The sequence below is a fragment of the Mobula hypostoma genome, chromosome 13, assembly GCF_963921235.1.
Source record: "Mobula hypostoma chromosome 13, sMobHyp1.1, whole genome shotgun sequence".
Classification (NCBI taxonomy): Eukaryota; Metazoa; Chordata; class Chondrichthyes; order Myliobatiformes; family Myliobatidae; genus Mobula; species Mobula hypostoma.
Window position 1 is genome coordinate 59,646,529 of NC_086109.1, and position 13,581 is coordinate 59,660,109.

The window sequence follows — 13,581 nt, forward strand, 5'->3', positions numbered from 1 at the left end:
GACAGGAACCCAAGAAAATGATGATTGAGAAGTATTGTTGCTGGAACTTCCTCACATGACACTTTCCAGCTTCACAGCCATACACCTCCTTGAGTGTTATGGAAGTGGGACCAAAAAGAAGGAACAGAACTATGGTAAGTTCCTCTTGGATCTCTTGAGGCTGTCGAAGCTAGTGCAGTCAGTATATGAAATGATTTGGTGAAGATCTGATCTAGTTCATTTTTGAGGCAGGCTGAGAATGGCCAACATCCATCCACTCCATCCATCATGTACTTTGGAGGCTTAGAGTTTCTTCAGGAAATGCAGCACCTATCTGTTCCTCCCCTTGTGAGGCTGAATTTATTTCTGCGGGTCCTCCCTAATCTGTCAGTCTGATAAACTTTTATCAATTACACATTATGCAATATTTTCCTAATTTTAGAGCCCCTATGTTGCTCTAAATAAATGGACCAAGCATATCCAGTTTAACGAGGAATCATTCTTATAGTTCTCATCTGAACCTCTTAAAAACCCAGTGCATAAGGAGCCAAATCTGGACTCTATTCCCAATCTGGTCTTCAATCTAATTAATGAAAAGAAGGAAACCTTTATATATATATAAATGTCTTCTCTGGTGAACAGCATGAAGTGTATCATATTTTCCTCTCCCTTAGCATCTGCCTATTAGATAATTATCAAGAGATTGAGATTATCCCACTGTGTCAGAGGATGAGAAGTGAAAAAAGGAAAGGTCCCATTGAGCTAGATTAATGGCAATTGTATTTTTTCTTTTGTCTATATACTGTAGTTATTGTCTGGCCAGATCAGACTGAGATCAGACTGAACACCCATGTGAATACCTAAGCACAGGTTGTTCCTTTGGAAAAATACATGACTTCTTGGAGTGTTACAAATCATGTGGGAAAACATAAAATCCTACCTTTGTGTAGCACCTTCCAAGACCTCTAGGATATCTTAAAGTAGATTACTGATTAAGTACTTCATTGTCTCCTTAGGATGTCCTCTGGGATCATGTTTGACTTGCTTTCACTGCATTCTGTGGGTTCAAGATCAGGATCAAGACCAGGGGTGCCCAACCCGGGGTCCACGGATGCCTTGCTTAATGGTATGGCTCATGGCATAAGAAGTTTGAGAACCTGTTGATCTAGACAGAAGGCAATTCAACAAGTGATTGTCTCAAACATTTAAAGTACTCAATTTGATGTAAAGTATTTTGAGATGTTCTCAAAGGTCACAAGAGGTGAGACCCATAGACTCTGCCACAGATGGGAAGGAGGAAAGTGATGGGTTAGATTGTTAGTTTGAGATGTGGTCTGTGTTCTGTGTGTTTCTGACCTGGTTAGCAATGTCATGCCAAATGCTCCCTCTTTACTGTTGGTTAGGGATGTTGCACTTTTTTGGCAAGGAGGATTTAAGAATATGGTGCCTGTTTTCATAGTCAGGCGTTGGGCATCTGAAAAGCTCGGCCTGCCCATGAGACCTTACTGAATATAACTAGGGTCCGATGCAGTCGTTGGGGAGGACACTGAGGCTGCCAGTGGATTATGCAAGAGCAGCTTTGCTGGTATCCCTCCAAGACCTTGAAGTGCCCGCTGTCAGTAATTCAAGTCTCAGTGCCTACAGAAGAACATGGATCATCGCTGCCTGGTAGACAGTACCGGGTCTGACCTATTTAGAGTCATCGAGCCATTCAGTGTAGAAATGGGCCCTTTGGCCCATCTAATCCATGCTGACCAAATGTTAGTCTAAATTAGTTTCATTTGCCCATGGTTGTATTATAAAATCCGGACAGTGTCAGGAAATGGGATTCTTAGCGTAAATTTATTGTTAGCATTCATCATCATTAATGCCAGCCTTTGTTGAGGCACTAAGGTTGAAAGTAACTTAAATAGGGATTGTTAGCATAGGCAATTTAATCTGCTTGTTTTACCTGAGCCTGCCACTTTCATCTCTACTGGGAGGTGGCTCCCAATTTATGGGAAGCGTTTTACATTCTACCGGTTCTAAGATGGACCTTTACTGTCAGAGAGCCGTATTGTACCGCAGGGCATATTGTTGGTGGGCCTTTGTATGTGGCCATTAGCTGTCTGACCCACTCTCTTAGATGTTTCAGAACAGGAGGACATTGATGAAGATAAATCGAATTTACACCAAGTTCTAATAACTAAATATCTTTTAAAATACGGGCTGTGATTAATAATGGTCAGGATGCTGAACCATTTCCCCGTTTTTCTTCACAACAGCGGCACCGGACCTTTCAAATGCACCTGGGTGAGAGACAGAGACGCCCTCTCCCACAGGAACACCGCGCAGCGAGTGCAGCCCTCGGTTCGACGCTGAGGGCCGACTAGGTTCCAGGTGGGGCCAGATCCTTCCGACTTTGAGGCAAAGGGGTTACTCAGTGAACTGGGCTGACTCGGGATGTTTTGTCCGATCTACTCAGGAAATGATCAAACTATGTGACTTGTCCTGTCTGTGTTCCTGCACTTAATTCTTGAGAGGGCCTCGCTGCCGGCTCGGGAGTAACGCCTGTACTCCCTTCACGCAGGGGCTGGACCCCGCATTCCCTGTAGATGAGGCTTCGTCCTCCTATGTAGAAAAACAACCCCTCTCTTCGCAAGGGGAGCGAATTATTGCGACCAGCCGGAGGGTGAAGCAAGAGATTTTTTTTGCTTCAGTAATCCAAATGATATTCGTGACTCAAAGGACCTATTCGGTACTCAGGGGAAAAGTCTGGCTGCAGGAATGGCCTTGAGCCGCGCTTAAGGCGCCTGCCTGCTAGCTGGATGTTGGCTTCGGTGAAGATTATTTTATTCATCTGGACATCCAAGGAAATTGCACATCACTCAACGCTTATCGGACCAGCACTCGCCTATTTTTTTTTACTTTGGTTAAAAACGAACTGACAGCCTGTTCCTGATGCCCTTCGTACGCAGGCTGCTGTTGTAACGTAGGAACAGTCGGCATGCTCTCCTGACCTGGAGCTGGTTCACCGGTACAATCTCCCCGAGTGCTTACCCGGCAGATACAGGAGCCATGAGCGGGCCGGTGTGGAGCCGCTGGCGCTGAGGCTGCAAGCCCAGCCGAGTATGTGGCGCGGGACGGGCCGGACGCTGCGGAGTGCACCGAGCAGTCAATGCAGTAAGTGGCGGTCACACTGCAGCCGGGAGCTTCCGCCCAGCCAGCTAGCTTGCGAACAAGTTGAATGAGCTAGTGAAGGTGTTACTCCAAGCCGGCTGCATCCATTGGAATTAGCATCTCTGCGGAGTGCGGCTTGAAGAGCAATTAATGCTGGGCGAACCGCTTGCGGCCAGGCGACGCCTTGTTCACGACGCACAGGATAAAGTCTGATGTTTCCAGTCGCAAACTTTAGGCAGATAGGTCAGTCGTGTTTTTTTTCTCTAATTTTATTCCTGAATGGGGATAGTGACAGGGAAATACGATTCTAAACATGAAATTATTGTTAGCATTCACCATCAGCTTTGTTTTATGTCACCCCGACTGCTTCCGAGTAGATGTAATTATATAGTTGGAAAGTTGTCTAAATAGTTTAGCTCTGTAGGAGTAATCTTTAGACAGTAAAAGCAGCGGAGCCAGCTAGCATGAAGCTAGTTTGTTTCAACCTGTGCCGAGTCACCAATAATCGATAGGATATCCCTGGCTCATATTTGAGGGAAGCGGAGAGTGGTTCAGTTTTTTAAATGTCTCGGACGTGTGAGAGATTACAAGTAGGTAGGGTCAGAATATTAGGCAGGAGAAGTCTGCTGTCAAAGCAGGCAGAATGGGCTCGGTTATACACAGCACGTATTACCCGGTGACTGGCCTCTTCAGTACTGAGCACATTTTATTGAGCGGCGAATGCAAATGACTGACGCTGATGTGCCGAACGGCAGGAAAGAAATGGGCGAGGGATCCTAGATTTTCAGTAAAGCTGTACGCACCCCTGGAAACGCTACTGGACAAGGTGAGACCCCGGGACTCTTTGAATGTTTTCTATATTAGACCCATACCCGTCTTCTAAAATAGGCGAATCTTTAGAGTTTGGGAAGCTTCTCGGGACAACTGCATTAAGCAAAAACTGAAAGTTTGGTCGTCTTAACTCTAACTTCTTCAAAGCCTTTTATACTAGGGCGGTCCCAGTGATGAATCCGCCATATATTAAATATATTATTTGTCCCATAGAAGTAAAGCTGCCATCTCTCGGCTGAATGGTTATAGCTTAGACATTAAACTTGAAATTAAGTTCTTTAAAAAAGCCCCGGCCTCTGCCTATTTGTAAAATGTCAGCTGGAGACTTGCCTATTCTTGATCTTTAGATGGGAAAGATTCTCAAGAGTAATATTGGATCTATTTACGAGTGAAGAAGAAATGTCACCCTCCCTACTGAAACATCTGCATAACCCCCTCCGTATAAACTAAATATAACTTTTTCCCATTCAGTAGCTGGGGCGGCTCATATGTAATTTATTGAAGATTTATTCCCCCCACCCCCACGGCTGACATTGTCTTACCAATTAATATGCCTCCCCAAGCCTGAGATTCAGTATTTATTCGTCCGGGTGCGGTGAGTACAAGCAGTACCGGACAGGATCACTTTAACCCTTAATGCAGGGTGGAAGCGGGGCGGTGGTGGGATCTTCAATAATAGTCCGCCCTCCGTTGTCATCGGTACCAGCAACCCCGGCGCCTTCACCAGCAGAGGAGGTGCATCTTGTTAACAGTCTCAAAACTTAACTGTGGCGGAACAGTTGAGTAAACCGCAAGTTGTAGCTGGAAGGAACATTTGGAATATGAAGTGCCAGGCAACTGCTGACCCTGGGAGCAGGAGATACACCGAACACAACCGTTCGTTGGGTGGAATTTTGTTTCGTGTCATTTACGGGTGATCGTGTAAACTTGATTTTACTTTCTTCTAGATTGTTGCCACATTGGATTGTCATTATTTAGGAAAAGACTCTGCTCCTTTGCCTTAACAAAAGTAACTTCGGAGAAAAAGAGGAAGGGGAGCGGTGGAGAGGGAGGTCAAAACGGCGGGATTCTGTCCCCAGTTTTGAAATCGGAGCTGATTTCCATTTCGATTGACCAAAATAATTTAATTGCTGGTTCCATTTCGTGTCTTCCAAATGTTTTCAACTCCTTTCGTTCGATTTTTTTTTAGTCTCCCTTCTCAGTATTACTTCTATTTATTTTTTCTACCCCATTCTGCTTTATGTCTGGTATTACTATTTTACTTCTATAAATACTATTCCTTTAATACTGTGCTTCTGTTTTAGACAAGTTCCTGATACAGAGTGACATTGACTGTCCGGCACAGAAATGATATGAGCGGAGCTTGTCTATACCAGAATTCATGCTCCACAGGGAGCGTCCCCATCATTCCCCATCCAACCCTTTCACCATACCTTCTGTTCATTTTTCCCTCCTGTACTTACCTAGCTTCCCCTTAAATGTGTGATTTGATCTTGTGTGCTATGTTACAAATATATCTAAACTTTCTGCTCACCAAAGTAGACCATTGGTTCTGATCCAGGGAGAATATTGCAGAAGGCTCAAATATTGCACAACCTCTTTTTAAGGTTAACTCTGTTAAGGTAAAAGAATAAAGAATCTTTTCATAAACCCTAAATCAAGATAATCTAATATGTTAAGAAACTAGAAGAAAGTTAAATCGGGAGTACCTGATCCCCAGGAAATCACATATACCACTCAGAACAATTCTGAGCAATACCTCTCCTGCTCCTTGCATTCAGTAGTTGCCTTGCACTTCATATTCCAAATGTTTTGTTTCTGATAAGCACACCAAAGGTTGGGGTTCTTTGTGATCTCCCTCCCTGTCTTGATAACTTTTCAATTACCTCACTTTCTCTGGGATCCAGTCATTAACATATTTAAATTTATTGGCATTTTTATAGAAGATATCTCGGAAGCCTCAGACATACTTTTAAGTCAATGCCTATGAGCCACAAGGTCAAAATGAAATGAGGGGATCCTCCTGCTGCTACTTGGCCCATCATCAAATAATGGACATAGCTCTCTTTCATCAAATGATGGACATAGCTCTCTTTCATGCAGATGTGCAGCATCTAGTTCCTGCAAATTCTCACAAGGTGAGTGAAACACAGGATGATATCAGAACCTATACTTTTTCCAATGGAGCTAAGACTCTTCTTAGGGTGACAAGCAGAATTTTAAGTTTTTTTTCCATAGGCATGTGGTATAAATGCCAGGAGAAGTAGCTCAACATGGTACACTACAAACACGGTATTCTAAACTTAACATAATTAAACATTAAACTTCCAATGCAATATAAACAGAATTACACAACTCAATTCCAAAATTCAGAAAGCAGTTTTGCAGCAGTATCCATCATTAGCATCATATGACTGTCCGTGCCTGTGATGCTACTACAACTAAGTTTTTCCATTGTACTTGTACATAAGGCAATAAACTCGACTTTGACTTGGTTTTTAGTTTGCATTTCAAGCTGAAGGCAATTGACTGAGGATGTTTTATAAAGCTTTCTCTTCCCTGAAGGATTTCAGCCATAAACACATTCTCTTTACTTTGTCTTGTTCCGATTTCTGAGGGAGTGCTGTAGTAACAGCGAACTGTGGAACCCAGGATGAAGGGTATTTGGAATGATCAGAAAATCTTTGTTGAACAGGTTAGGTGGCATATCTTGTTCAATGTAGAAAGTACACAACAGTTCACAAGAGTGGCCCTGGAGTAGCAGTCAGCAGTCAATACCTGCCCTGCCTCCACTCAAGTGTCTGTTTTTTGCCACTTTTGTATGCTGCTCCATTGGACCCTTCGGGTAGATGGAGTTCATCAGTCTGGGAAGGCAGTCCATCTAAGAGAGGGAAAACTCTGATTTCAAACCTCCGCTGCCTTGCGGCCATGCCCACTTATGGGAAAGGCTTCGGGAGTAAATCCTGAGGACAAACCCGGAGCTGGAGTCCCTAAGGCAGTCCGACGTTGCTTTCAAACTCACTCTGGCAACTCCTGCGACGTCACCGGTGCCAAACTGTATCAGCCCTTGCCCTTCCCTTGGACAACAGCGGTGGCATGGAGAGGGGAGACTTGCTGCATGGACAACTGCCGGTCTTCCATACAACCTTGCCCAGGCCTGCACCCTGCAGAGACTGAAGCAAGACTTTCTAGGCACAGATCCATGCTCTCACGAGACTAACGGATGCCATCCATCCATTGGACCCAATTGAAAACAATTTAGTCTCAATCTGACACTTCACAGCCTTCTGGACTCAACACCGAGTATAACAACTTTGGAACATTGAGGAAACTGGTGGTTGGGAACAAAGTGGTAGACAGTAGGACTGTTAGTAATTTTGCTTTAGCCACTTTCTAGCTCTTCAATAGTTTCTGTAAATATACAGTGTCTCGTCAACTGCCTAGCACCATTATCACTTCTGTACCATATTCTCATCTTCCAATACTTAACAATTGACAAACTTTTGGTCATCCCAAGGAAACAAAGAGGTCTGATACTTGCCTAAACTTGTTACATCTCTAACTGTTCCCAGTTCTCACAGATTATTTTGGAACTGTCAGGAAATGTTGAGGAGGCTTGACCCAAAGGCAGAGCAGCAGAGACAGTTCAGCAATAACCAATAACTGTAATACTAGACAGCAATATAACAACCCATGAGGGGCTATGAACCAATGTGGAAGAACAGAAACTAATCACCACAGGCAATTAGGAACAACTAGTTTTGAGGCCAGCCAGTTCAAAGAGTGAACAAGAACTGTGGATGAGAACTGGGGTTAAATAGGCTGCAGGTAATGAGTCTGAAACAAGAGACAAGTGAATCCTATTAGCTGGGTGGAGAAGGGAGTTGCCTGCATCTGCAGGCTAGGAGGTGTCAACAGGAGCAGGCTTGAAAGGAGCTTTAATTTATATGTTTTGCAAAGATGCTGTCTGACCTGTCAAATGTTTCTAGAATTCGCTGGTATTCTTTTCAGAATGGTCTTGTGGATAAAGTTGAAGGATGTTTGAGTAGCAGTCCTTCACTGGGGTATAGTTAACTGTAAGCACTATCGATAAATATTTTTATTGTCATTGTTTAACTTTGAGCTAATAACAAGGAGGATCGTTTCAGCAGAAAAATGCAAATCATTATTTGTGGAATTTCTCAGATTAAAATTATGCCCTTGGGGAGAAGAAATGAGATTTGTTTTTACAGTATTTGTCATCTTTCAGTCTTGGAAAGTCTTGAAGAATTTTGTGTCTAATGGAGCTGAAATGCAATTTGGGAGAAATCAATGATGTGAATCTGAAGCACGCAATCAAGTATTTCTGTCAAACCTCCTTATATCTTTGGAATGATCGAAAATGGTTTGTGAAGGATTGTTAGTGCTATAGTAGAGGTAAAATATTAGACAATTTGAATACAAGGTCTCAATGCAATAGGTAAAAGATATTACTGGTTAACCTATTTTCATAATGACAACAGATTATCTTATTTGAACCATGTCATGGTGTCTTCTACACAGATCCGAAAATGCAACAGCTCTGTAGTCTAACATTTTATCAAAAAGGTAATACTTCAGACAATGCAACACCAAATTTGATCATGTTGCCAAGGCTCCAGAGAGATTTGAACCAGCAAATTAAGCACTGAACAAGTGCTGATAGTTTATGACTGTTTTGCAGAATTCTGTTGAAAAATTGGGAAAAAACCATTGATCGGCACGGTAGTGTAGTGGTTAGTGCAATGGTTTATGGTATCGGTGACCCAAGTTCAGTTCCTGCCACTGTCTGTAAGGAGTTTGTACGTTCTCCCCGTGACCTCGTGGGTTTTCTCCTGCTGCTCCGGTTTCCTCCCACATTCCAAAGATGTACTCATTGGAAAGTTAATTGGTCATTGTAAATTGTCCTGTGTTAGGCTGAGGTTAAATCGGAAGTCGCTAGGCAGCGCAACCCAAAGAGCCGGAGGGGCCTGTTCCATGCTGTATCTCAATAAATAAAAAGATGAAGTTGTTAGATGTAAGGATAAGAATGTTGAGCTCTCAGTATAAATTAGGACAGCACAGAGGTGCAGCTAGTGGGGCCTCCAGTAAGCAGGTTCAATCCTGACCTCTGCGTGGAGTTTGCAGATTCTTCCTTTGTAAGTTTCCAGCAGGGGCTCCCATTTCTATCCATGTCCCAAAGACGTGTTGCTGTGTAGATTTACTGGCCACTGTCAACCAGTGCTCATGTGTATAGCTGTGTGGCATGCTCGTGTAGATCTGAGGCTGTTGATGGTAATGTGTAATGTCTGAAAGTGTGTATGATAGATGGTGCAGACTCAGTGCGTCAAAGGGCCTGTTTCCATGGTGTATCACTCTGACTTTTCAAAATTCCAGCTTTTCAGAATTAGCTCTTTTTCAAAAGAGAAAATTAAAAATTATTAGAATGAAATGCAATCTCTAATGGAGTCCCCTTCAGTTTAACCTTACAAAATGTGGTGGGGGAATAAAGAAAATCAGTAAATTATAGCCATAGCTTGCATATCCTCCCTTTAGAACCCGCAGATGGTTTGGAATAGGCAATAAGTTGAAAGATAACTCCCTGCCCTAGCAAACGAGCCAATCAGGAGCCGGGAATAAATGATAGGCAGGTGCCATCTCTGCCAGAGAGGAGCAGCTGTTAGCGCACTGAAGCAAATCCATGAGAAGACAAATGGCCACAGCTTCAACTATGGTGCAGACAGGATGTACTGCTACTGCTCAGAGAGCTCTGTTAGCACAGTATTTCACGTCTTGTAAACCACGTGACTTTTAATCAAGGAAGTCTCCCGGTCTTCAAAATAAATCTGAGTGCAATGCTTTCATCAACTTTACCAACTGGAATTTTTTGTGCTTTGGTTTACCTGAAAAAGGAAGGAGAAAGTGCTTCCATTGGTAGATATGTCAGTAACCAGGGACACAGGTGTGGAATAATTTCCAAAATTTCCAGTGAGATGAGTTTTCTGCATAATCAGTTATGATCTGGAGTACATAAAGCAGAATCTGTAGTTGCATTTCAGAAGTGAATTTTACTCAAAAAAAGAGTAAAAGAATTTTACACCTCAACTTTGGTGTGTAGATGTCACTAAGTCGATAGTAATTATCATGGAAACTGGCTTAGGGTATTCGTAGAATCTGGTAGTTGGACCAGGAATAACAACTGGTCGTGTCTTGAACCAGGTTGGGTTTGATGTGGACGAATATTTTCTCCTTCCAGTGACTGAGGAGACCAGCCGGAGCCAAGATCATGGTATTGTGGTGGTTTGGCTGTGTGAGTGGGAGGAGTCAGAGTTCAAGGGCAAGTGTGATGGGAGATTTGGCAATGACAAGGTGCTTCTGAGGTGATAAACATGAATCCAGAATGATGTCCTCTGGTGTATCTGCTACTGAGTGAAAGAAAAGGAAGATAGGAGAAGAGTTTAGTTGACTGATGGATACAGGGATAGCGTAGGAGCAAGAGCTTTAGATTTCTAGATTATTGGGACTGGTACTGGAGAACGTGAGACTTCCACAAGCTGGACAGGTTGCATCTGGGCCACAGTAAGTATAATATCCTTGCAGAGAGGTTTACTAACACTGATGGGTAGCGTTTAAACTAATTTGGCAGGAAATGGGAAACAGATTAAAAGCTGAGAAGTACAGTCAAACTACAAAAGGAAAACCATGTCACTTCAGTGGGCAAAGCAGACGTATTGTAAGTGTGTAAGGCAAATAGAAAGAATGTTAGACTAAACTGCATCTACTCTAAGGAGTCCGACTAGTAAGGCAGTTGATCTTGGGGGACTGGAGAACACATGGGTTCACTTCAGAATGCTTCAGAGAGATCGATAGACTTGGTTTGGTTTCCTTGGAGCAGAGGAGGCTAAGGTAAAATATACAAAATGATGAGGGGCATAGATGGGGTAGATAGCAAACTTTTCCCCATTGGCAGAGGCATCTAAAACTAAGCCTCCTGAGTAGAGGATAAAGGGTTTAGAAGGTATCTGAAGAAGAAGATTTTCACCCAGAGCATAGCTGCAATCTGGAACGCACTGTCGGAGTGGCTGAGGCTATCACATCAGTTAAGAAGTATCTGTACCAATACTTGATTTCCAAGGCTTTGAAGGCTGTGGATCAGGTACTGGTAAATGGGTGAATAGTTGTTAGCGAGCATGAACATGGTGGGCAAACAGCATCTTCCTGTATTATGTAACAGTATCTAAATTCTTAAATATATTTATTGATTTGAGAGAATATATTTTATCTTGTCTTGGTCCCAAATGACTTCCCTTACATCCTTAATCTGTGACCCCATGTTCGGGGTACCTTTCCCAAGGGTGAAGTCCTTCCTGCATCAAATCTGTCCAGTACTGTTGGAATTCTGTTGGTTTGAAGGAGATCCCCCTCTCCTCTTCAAAACTTTTGTGAATGCAGCCCATCTCTCTTCATATGTCTCTCAGGATTCAGTCTGGTGAACCCTCACTTAACTCCCTCCAAGCATGATGTCCTTCCTCAGATAAGAACCCTAAGATTGCAAACAATTCTCAAGGAGTGGTCTCACCAAGGCACTGTACAATGCAGCAAAACATCCCTGTTCCTCTTGTCAAATCCTCTCCATATGAGGTCCAGAATAGAATTTCTGGCCCTAATTGCCTGCTGCACCCGTGTGTTTAACTTCAATGACTGATGTACAAGGACGCCAGGGCTTGTAGGGATTTATCTTGATGCAGAGTTTCAACCCAGACCTTCAGCACCTCTGACAGAAGCTGCTTTACCCGTCAGGTTCTACCAGCAGATTGCCTGTTGCTGCCTCTTTCCCAGACTGTTGCCATTCAAATAATCATCTGTCTTCACGTTTATGAACCAAGTGGATAACCTCACATCTGGATGCATATTCTACATCTGTTCACTCCATCGACTTTACTGAACCAACCAATTTTCAAGGCCCTCCCTCTCATTGAACTTTGCGTCATAAGGCATTAAAGACTATGAAAGGAGCAGAATTAGCCCATTCGTTCCATTGAGTCTGCCTTTGGTGCCCTTACTAATCAAGAAACTAACAATCTCCACTTTAAGTATACCCAGTGACTTGGCCTCCACAGCGTCTGTGGCAAAATAATTCCACTACACTTCACTACCCTTTGGCTAAAGGAATTCCTCCTCATCTCTGTTCTAAAGGGACGTCCTTCTATTCTGAGGCTGTGCCTCTGATCCAAGACTCTCCCGCTATTAGAAACATCCTCCCCACTTCCACTGTGTCTAGGACTAGGCCTTTCAATATTCGATGGGTTTCAATGAGATCCCCTCATTTTTCCAAACTCTAGCAAGTACAGGCCTAGAGCTATCAAATGCTCCTCATGCATTAACCCTTGCATTCCTGGAATCATTCTCATAAACCTCCTCAGGATGCTCTCCAGTGCCAACACATCCTTTCCTAGATGAAGGGCCCAAAACTGCTCACAATACTCCAAGTGTGGTCTGATGAATGCCTTGTAAAGCCTCAGCAGTACACCCTTGGATTTGTATTCTAGTCCTCTCAAAATGAATGCTAACATTGCATTTGCCTTCCTTAAAGTTAACCTTTAAGGAATCCTGCACAAGGACTCCCAAGTCCCTTTGTCCTCCAGTTTCTGAATTTGCTCCATTTAGCCTTTATTCCTTTTACCAAAGTGCATGACCATACACTTCCCTACACTGTACTCCATCTGTCACTTCTTTGCCCGTTCTCCCAATCTGTCTAAATCCGTCTGCAGATCCCCTGCTTCCTCAACACTACCTGTTTCTCCATCCGCCCTTGTATTGTCCACAAACTTGCCAACAAAGCCATCAATTCCATCCTCTAAATAACTGACATCTGCAAACGTGTCGATATCACATTTAATTCCCTCATCCAAATCGTTATCATGTGTTCTGGATAGCTGGGGTCCCAGCACTGAATCCTTTGGCAATCCTGTAGTAAACACCTGCCAATTAGAAAAACTTAACTGTATTCCTACCCTTTGTTTCCTGCTGTCCATCCTGCTCTTTACCAATATCAGTGCCTAATCCCATGTCCATTTGCATCACATCCATAAGTTCTCCCTTGACTAGTTTACTTGTTACAGCTGGAACTAAGGACTGCCAGAAACTGCACTGTATTTATATGATGCCTTTTCCATCCGCAGAATTAACCTTGAGTGCTTCATATCAATGATAGTCAGTATTAATAAAGGGTTAATGATTATACCTCTGGACTCAGAATGATGATGCTTTGCATTTTCAATGTAGCCGCTTATTTTTCTCTTGACATTTACTCTAATTATCCATTTCTTGCCTGACAGTCTTTTGGGTGTCATGCACTTTTTGAAGCAGTTTTTCAATATTTGGTGATTTTTAGTCTGATATGCTTTTAAAAATATAATTTCACTTTTTAATGAAACAATAGTGTTCTACATGGGTATCCGATGGTAATATAGTGCATCACTGTTATCAAATGGCAACCTCTCAACATGCATGTTCTTCCATTCTTATCTTTTGAGTAAGAATTTTATATTTCAACCACCAATCAGTGATCTTAGGTTCACAGACAACATTTTGCATCAAGGAGAGGTGAATTGT

At 42.9% G+C, this 13,581-nt stretch overlaps 1 protein-coding gene across 4 annotated transcripts in view; it reads left to right on the forward strand.

Moving 5' to 3' along the window:
* The first annotated feature begins 2,584 nt into the window (after positions 1–2,584).
* LOC134355961 (cortexin domain-containing 1 protein) overlaps positions 2,585–13,581 on the forward strand; it is a 60,646-nt gene continuing 49,649 nt past the window's right edge. Inside the window, exons 1-2 of one of the 4 annotated variants that reach the window (XM_063066518.1) lie at positions 3,948–3,964; positions 5,913–6,107. The gene's annotated coding sequence lies outside the window, so the exon portion shown is untranslated. Of the gene's footprint in view, positions 3,382–3,841; positions 3,965–5,912; positions 6,108–13,581 lie in introns of those variants that run through there. The other 3 variants (XM_063066517.1, XR_010020234.1, XM_063066515.1) reach the window with 3 other exon arrangements.